Raw genomic sequence first — 8,675 nt, 5'->3', positions numbered from 1 at the left:
GATCTGGCTGATCAACAGTCCATATTTGATTGGCATATCGCAATCGACAGTTGCAGGTGTAGTTAATTGGGCTTGTGATAGTGATCAAGCGTGATTAAATGAGGACCATAAATCTAGCACGGAGATCCGACAGTCTAGACCTACTTGCGCTATATCGCATCGCTAACATAACATAGGGAAGGACTTAACCCGCAACCTGGAGGTTCAGCAATATGCGATTGCGATATCGCAATATCGCATCGCAACTATATAAGGGGTGATGCCAAGGAGGCCAGTGACCATGCGATGCGCCGATAGTCGATAAGGCCGATTGGTGCAATCAGCGATTGGAAGCCAAAATGGATATGCGATAGCAATATATAGTCGGGCATGAAAGGGTTATGAATGCGATATTATAATATTTGAAGTCTGATATGGAGCATTTTGTTGGGTTTTCCTTTGTATTTCAGGTTTTTCACTATAAACCCACATACGAAGGAAACCACGACTAAGTGATTTGCAATAGCGATTTAAAGGTGGACCTGATGGAGTTTAGGATGGATTCCATAATATTTCAAGTCCAATAAAAGGAATTTTTGCAGGTTTTACAATGTTTTCTGTGTATTTCTCTGTGTAAACAGAGGAATGATATTTTTGGGATTTCAACACACCGATGGTCCCTTTTGTTACAAAATAGGTGGCCACCATCCCTGAAGACGTTTAACAATGATTGTTTAATGCTCAGAGGGGCTTTGAGTGGACAAAGGCCAGGAGCCAGAGAGCTCGAAATGGAAAATGTACAGACAAGTGCCAATTGGCTTAAAAGCCACTAAATGACAGAGACAGGTGCAGACAGCGCCGAGACAGAGAGAAAACAGAGATAGAGAGCAAGAGGGAGAGTCTATATACTCATAAAGACTTGAGAGAGTCAAGCAAAACCCTATTGTTTGCTCCTGTTGTGTTGAGACTCAATTTCAGCTCACATTTGTAAAAACTCTACTCTTGAATACATAATAGAGAGGTCACCACTGAAAGTTGGACCAAGAGACATAGCCCAATAGTTTTGGGTGAACTCCTTGATTATTTGTTGTGTTATGTGTGTGTGTGTGTGTTATGCTTCTTTAACTACTCATTGTCTATATTATTCGTAATCTCTTCGATCCATTGCACTAAGTAATATAGGCAAATCCTACACATGAGTTTGTAATACCTTAAAAGTAATTGAAGATCTCCTTTGCAGATCAAGGGAATCCTTTGGTCTTCTAGTATGTCCTGGTCCACCGTATCTAAAAAATGATGCACCGAATCAAGGCCATATTACTTTGGGTAGTCTTCCATTACCATGTCTCCCAAGTTTACTTGGCTTATCATTGATCATCGTCGAGTTTTCAATTCATATCCACCCTATTTCCATGCCTCCCATGTAGCTTCTAAACTAGTTTTCGAGCTTTGAATGCCTCTCTAGCTAACAGATCCTCTGACCGTAGGATTTATGTAGCCCTCCCTTTTCCCTGCTTTGAGCTTATAGAGCTAGTATAATACCCCTAGTTCATCCCTCTCATCTAATGTCTCTATGAACCTAGGTCCTTGGTAGGGTTCTAATGGTTGGATCACTCTTAGCCCATCTGGTTCAAAGATCATCAACTCCTTCAAATCTATGACAACGTAGTTTTAATATGCCTAGTCAATCCCCAAGAGTGATGGATACAGATCTTTATCCCCCATAATGTCAATTACTTCGAAGTCGGTGCACGTCTCCACCCTTGCTACATCAACCTCTACATTTTCCAATCTCCTGATGGATAGTATGTAGTATTGATTCACCATTATTAATTGAATTGGCGATTACTTCAGCTGTGACTTCCCGATTGCCTCCCAAGTCTTCCTGGGTAAGATGTTTACATCTGACCCTAAGTATAGCATAGTGTCCCTTATTTGGAACCCTGCCACTTGTGCATTGATTCAAAACTCCTTTCCACTCCTTTTCTTATTTAGCTTCACCCTCCTGGAGGCTTTCTCTGACAAGGTTGCACACGATTGTCCTGCTCCCCCTTCCTCCATGGATACTGCAGCCTTTAATCTTTTCTGTAATTCCTTCAGCATGGTCTCATTCTTAAAAATTTCAAGAACAATTTAAACCAATCGCTAATTGGCTGGGTGTGATCGTGCACATAGAATTGCAGTCTTTGGGTGTCCCTATCTTTGGTCATTCCTTCGAACAATTTGGTTGCTTCTTGATAGTATTGTTTTTGGGGCTCAGGCTAATATGCCCTCTGTGGTGATGCCACTTTAACGATCAAGCAGGGGTCCTCCGCATAACAGTCCTCCCCTGTCTTCTTTCCTCCTTGGGTAACTATATTGATATTGGTTGCAGGGAAGCCATCGTCAATCCAAGCCTCAACATTTACCAAGTTATCCCCCCGCTGTTTGGTTCTCTCTTTCCACTTCACAATGAGCTCTGGGCAGTCCTCCATCACATGGGTGTTAACTCTGCACTGTGAACACCACAGTCTCCTCGACAGTGTGCATACTTAGGCGACATGTCCTTCCTGGTCGTAGTTGTAACACCTTAAGGGTCCTCTTTCTCCCGTTCTTCCTCCGCCTCCATTTTCTCCTTGCCCTCCTCGACTTGTTTCATTGAGCCTGAACGTGGATCTGTCTAGTCTTTCTGCTAGAGCATCTAGCACTTGCCACTAATTGGTGTCATGAGTTATCAATGTGCATAACTCACAGTAGTTGTTATTAGGGACATTATAGTATTTTTGTAGAATTGGCCACATCTGCGTAGATGTCCATATTTTCTACAGATCTTGCAGAAGTCCTGGTTATTCCTTCCTCAAAAGGCTCCTTGCACTCCGAGTGCTACAACCCCTGTAGTGGGAGGGCCCCCTAATGACCCTACCACCCCACCTTGGTGATTAAATCCCCGCAACCGTGGGAATTCTGTCACAACATGCCCCTCCACCAGGCAGTGGGTGCACCAAAAATTGGGCATGGCTGGTCGTATGGGCTAGAAATCCCTTAGCTTCTCGGTCAAGTTCACAATTTGGATCTGCAGGCCTGTGATTGTCGAGTCTTGTAGACTTGTGCCTCCCCAATATTCATGGGGGTATCCCACCATAGCTTTTATCCGGGATGCTTGCTCCAATGCATCTTGTAGGGTTCCTATCTTCTATTGTGTTAGCAGTGTTCTAGTCAAAGGCAAGAGTGCATTGATAAACCAGTCTCACTGGTGATTTGGGTCCAGCATGTAGCTCAAATTGGTGATGGAATCCTTAAACCTTTACATGAGCTCCTAAGCCATCTCACCTCCCTCTTCTTAATTTCCCACAGCTCTAGTAACCCCTACTGGTCTGTCTGTGCTTGAATTCCTGCACGAATCCCCTCTTAATATCATCTATTGTGGGATTCTGGTTCTAATTTTCCCACTTTATGAACTGGCGTAGAGCTCTTTCTCTTAGCGTGGTCTGGAATTCCACCGCCTGGACATTATTCAGAGTCTGATGGGCCCTCTAGATGGCTTCATAGAGGTATTAGTGTTGCTCCACTTCCTCATTCCCCTTCCTGCAAATTTCGGGTATCTAGTAAACGTTCCCACCATACTGCTCTGAGTATGGGCTAACAACACCAAACCTTTGCTTCCCAGCTTTTGGGATCCTTGTAGTCCTGAGTTATTGCTATAGCTAGTTCTTGCATTACTTCCAATATTGAAACCAACCCTGTATTTCTCCTGTGCACTATATACTCGCCTTATGTTGGCTAAGCTAATGATAAATTCCTTCGATTTGTGATAAGGTACCAGGGGAAGGTTGGGAAAAATGCCACTTACGTTTCAGGGTTAGTGCTGCTAAATTTTGATGAATACTTCTTCCTCATCAAACAACCTCCTTATTCCATCACCCACATTATATTCATCTCTTTCCTCATGTTGATATGGTTTTTGATCTTGTGATTCTCCTTCCACAACCCACAGGAAAGGTCCTCGGTTAGAGCCATGTTATGATTCTACTTCCGCAACCCTTCGAGAAAGTCCTCCTTCGGTTCCCTATTGCGATCCTATTTCCAAAACCTATAGGGAATGTCCTTCTCCATTTCCCTGCCTCTGACATCCATCTTTCCCGAACTCACGTTGCCTAGCACCGTCCTCTCCTTCCTCTTCAACCTGGGGTTTTTGCATCGCCACTCCTACTTGGTGGGGCCCCCTCCTTCTCTTCCCTAGAGCTTGAGCCACTCTTTCCTGCCACTTTTCTGCTAGCAGTGTCCTCCTTTGTGCTCTAACATCCCTAGTTCTTCCCAATCCTTCCACATCCATACCATCAGTAGCATCCCTATCCCTCAATAGGTGGCATCTCCCCCTCTAATTCCTTCCCCTAGTACTGGGGTTTTACGCTTCCATCCCGGCAGTGGGTAAAGGCAGCAGTCCTTCCCCTACCATAAACATCTTAATCCATGTCAAGACTTCTCTTATTAATTCCCCTCTCATCCCCGAGTCAAACACGGCTTCCACTTTTGAGAAAGACTGGTAGATCTCTGCAACAAACTCGACCACATACCCTTCCACCGTAGTCTTCACCCAAAAATCGACTGCTCTCATCCGATCGTTACCCAGCTGTTGTAGCAGTGCAATAATAGACGAAGTCCAATTATGGTGAATTGTCGTTGATCCACCTGATTAACTCTACCTCTTCAGCTCCCTCAAGCAATTGTATAGGTCCTCAGGGAACTTGTACGAGAAAATTTGATACTGTTCATTGATACCATCAGCATATAAAATCCCTTCACTTACCTTGCCAATCGTTTGATTCCTGTGGGAAACTTTCTCTACCACAAATTGATCTACTTTAGGATTCCACTAATCTCTGATATCTCTTTTAAACACCCTTGACACCATATTCTTAACCAATTCCTGCAACTTCATATCCTGGCAATGTTTAGTTGTTTCATCGGTGATAGTGGCATAAGGTTATGTGAAGCTCCTAAATCAAACATACAATTATGAAAGAGGAAATCATGAATCGATAAAGAAATGTAGAAGGGAGGTGTTGAAGAATCTGCCTCCTCCACATGTGAACCAAAAACCACTAACAGTTTATCTTCTTGCAGATTCACAATGTCATTTATATACACATTCTCTTTTAGATTGATAAACTCAACAATATCCCTATGATAAAATGGTGTTTTAACCAACTCTGTGAGGGGCACCTGAATTATAATTTTTTCTAACCCTTTAGTAAGACTAAACACATGAACCTGTTTAGTATTCCATTCATTTCCATCTTCACTTTTCTTCATCACTGAAACCTCTTGAGAAGACTCACCTTGAAGTATTTGAGTCTTGCTACTCGTATTCTGTTGTTGATTTCCTTTGTTTAATTGCTTTGCAGGATGTGGTTCTTGTGGAGTTTCCTTTTGTAGGGGAGCTAAAACTTGCTGCTCACCTTCATTTTCTTGACTTTTAGATCTTTTCCTTGATCACAAGTCATATTTCTTATGTAATTCTGACTTAATAAAATCATAAAACTGCTTCCAATACTCATCAATTTCATTCTCATCATAAATGGCATCTGTTTCAGCATATTCATCTCCCTTAACACCTAGTTCATCTTCATCGACAGCATACAATGTGAAAATATGATCATCATGATCCTTGGAATGATCTAGTACTCCATCAGGATCTACCTCTAAGTAAAGTGGTTCTTGAACCTAATCTTGGTCTTTTCTCTCCCTGTGCAAAATTTGCAGAGGCTGTCTTCTATACTGAGGATTAAAATTTATGTTTTGTTGGACTTTCCTCTGAGAATTCTTCTTCTCCAATTCCAATTTAATCAATTTATTAGATAAATTTTTAATTACAATATTCATATCCTCTAATGTTTTATCTTGAGAGGATTCCACTTTAGCCTTTCCCTTATCTTGGATAGACTGTTTCTCTTGTGATTTACCTACAACCACCTGATTTGCTTCTATTTCTAAGACATCAGTTTGGATCTGATCAAGGTTTGTGGATCTTCTCTCCTCAACGTGAAACCAAAATCTCTTTCAAAAGCCCCTGCAAAATTTATTTTTGCACCAATAGGAGGGGGCTTAATCTCCACTGGAAGACTATTATACAATTTATTGAACCTTCTGATGAACTCAACAACACTTTCATCAAATTTCTTCTTAATAGCATTAAACTTTGTGAGTGAATACCCATGGTCTCTTTTCTCTCCCCATCTCTAGGTGAACAGGTGCTCAATCTCTTCCCATGTACGAATAGAGTTATTAGGAAGCCCTTTAAACCATTTTCTTACTTCTCCATCCAAGGATTTGACAAAAAAATTTGAAACAACATCCAGATGTTCAGCATTTAGATTTTCTACAAAATTACAAAACATTGCGATATGATTCTCTACTTCTTGTTCATCCTCCCCTATGAAACGAGGAATAATCTTCAATTATTCTTGGGGCATTTGATTCAACTGTTGTGGCAACTAAATAGGCACATACCTATTCATCAAGAATGCAAGTGCTGCGATGTTTGTTATTGAACTTAATGAACCTTGAGTAGCAGCGGATGTAGAACCTAACTGAGGGGTAAAAGGAGTATGAAAAGGTGGCAAGGTAGTTATAGGTTAAGGTTGAATAACAATAACATGTACTGAAAAAGAAACAGACTCTAAAGACTGTTCTTGACAGTTGGGTTCTTGAAATGAAGTGGATGTAAAAGGTGACTCTTGGTCAAACAAAGGTGAATGTTTGGATGGAAGATGTGATGAACTACTTTTGGGTGTAGAAAGTGTTGGACATGGTGTAACTGGAGTTTTAGGCCTTCCAAACCTCTTGGAAACTAGCCTCTCAGTGTCTGAAAGGGCTTGAAATTTTGGATGTGAGGTATTTGACCTTGTATGAGGCCTCTTTGAAGCTAGAGTTATTGCTTTCTGTTCAATATAGCCAAATATTTCCTCCTCACTGAAAAACCAGAGGAAAATATTAAAATCCCAGGGAAAAGTGTTCTTGACTTCTCTCCCCAGCAGTGGATCCAATTAATGTTGTCCCTTGAGAAACCAATTTCTTGGTTGTGTAGAAATTGTGCTTAAGACATTAATGTTTATTGTTTATGTCACTGAGTTGTATGTTGTATTCTCAAATGGACCTGAAAGACCTGGTTTTAAACCCTCAATACTTAGGTTATATGAAAGCCTTAAAATGCCATTTGATTGCTGAATATAATGATGAATGAAGAATTCTTGGAGAAGTCAGAGAAAATATGATATTCTACACAGAAACTACTATCTGTAACTTAGAAGAATTGCACAGGTAGGAAATTCAAGTATAGGAGCGCTCTTTTAAGGAAATTTAACTTCATTCACATAAGAAAACAAAGACCTGTAGCTTCATTACCATACTTAAAGGAAAGAAGACATATGATGACACATACCAAAAAAGTTACAAAATCATACCCAACAATGTGTGGAAAACTTATGATTCTTTCATTAATCAACAGTTTTATCAAGAATATGGTGGCCTAGTCTCCAGGTTCTTCAAAGATCGAACCTTTTTCTATAATTTTGTCTCCTTTTATACATCATCTGATAGGTGATAATCAACAAAACTGTCAAACTGTTTAACTCTCTCCTAACTGTCTAAAGTAAAATCATTATAGAATATTACATTGGAGGGTAAAAGACACCTCATTCTCAAGAAAAAAAAATAACAAGAAGTAATAGAAATTTGAAAACTGATGATGGTTTCTCACTATTCAGATCCGTGGCTTGACTGTTGATGATGTTTCTCTATAAATGTTTTGATAATAATTAAATTGTTTTAACACAACAAACTGCATCTTTACAAAACTCCGTCTGTGGACTTGAGCCCTCATATGTATCGAAAATGTTTTGATTGGCTAAAAAGATAAAGAAACCCTTCTAGCTCACATATATATCAGGAGGGCTCTGATTGGCGGAAACACAAAGAAACCCAACCAATCACCGTTCCTTAGGAGTTTTGGTCTTCCACCTCTATTTCTATTTATTTTGCTAAAACAGCGGAATTGGTTGATTTACACGGAATACGGCTTACCATGGAACTAAAAAGAATTTAGACTCTGGTTCATAAACTTATCATGTCCACCTTTTCCATAGACCTTTGCCTTCCCCATGGACCTGATAGGAAACAAAACTGCAGTTCAAAGATTTCTTTGGTCCAAAATTTACAATAAACTTCGTGCACTTTAAGACACAATATTTGTCAGATCTCGTCACTTCTTGATGAGTGGCTGTGATTAATCTAGCCTTCAATGGATTAAATCACATTCTATAAGCCATCGCGTCCATTTCTCGCATTAAACATCATCCATGTTAACCACACGACTACCGTTGGATCTGCATTCTTCAAACGGACGACCCTGATCAACTGAGGTTTTAACTTCATTTTATAGTTTTTTGCGTCTGATTTAGAATTAACCCTCATGCTTGTTAACCACACGACCACCGTCAGATCTATTACCTATCGATCAGACGGCTTAGACCTTCTGTCGAGTTTCTCACATTCAAAAGTCGCCAATAAAATAAAACGACTCATTTCTTTTAAATTTCCTCATTTTCTCTTATTTCCGTTATAACATAATATTTGATTTTTTTTCCTTTTTACGATAAAACTGAAAATAAAATTAAAAGGACAATGGATGCTACAACCCCCACAATGGCCTCTAGGAG

Source organism: Pinus tabuliformis, chromosome 3_1 (assembly GCF_031772625.1).
Source record: "Pinus tabuliformis cultivar Carrire ecotype Pingquan chromosome 3_1, CPIR1, whole genome shotgun sequence".
NCBI classification, from domain to species: domain Eukaryota; kingdom Viridiplantae; phylum Streptophyta; class Pinopsida; order Pinales; family Pinaceae; genus Pinus; species Pinus tabuliformis.
The sequence above is the reverse complement of the archived record's forward strand: the minus strand, read 5'-3'. Positions refer to the sequence as shown.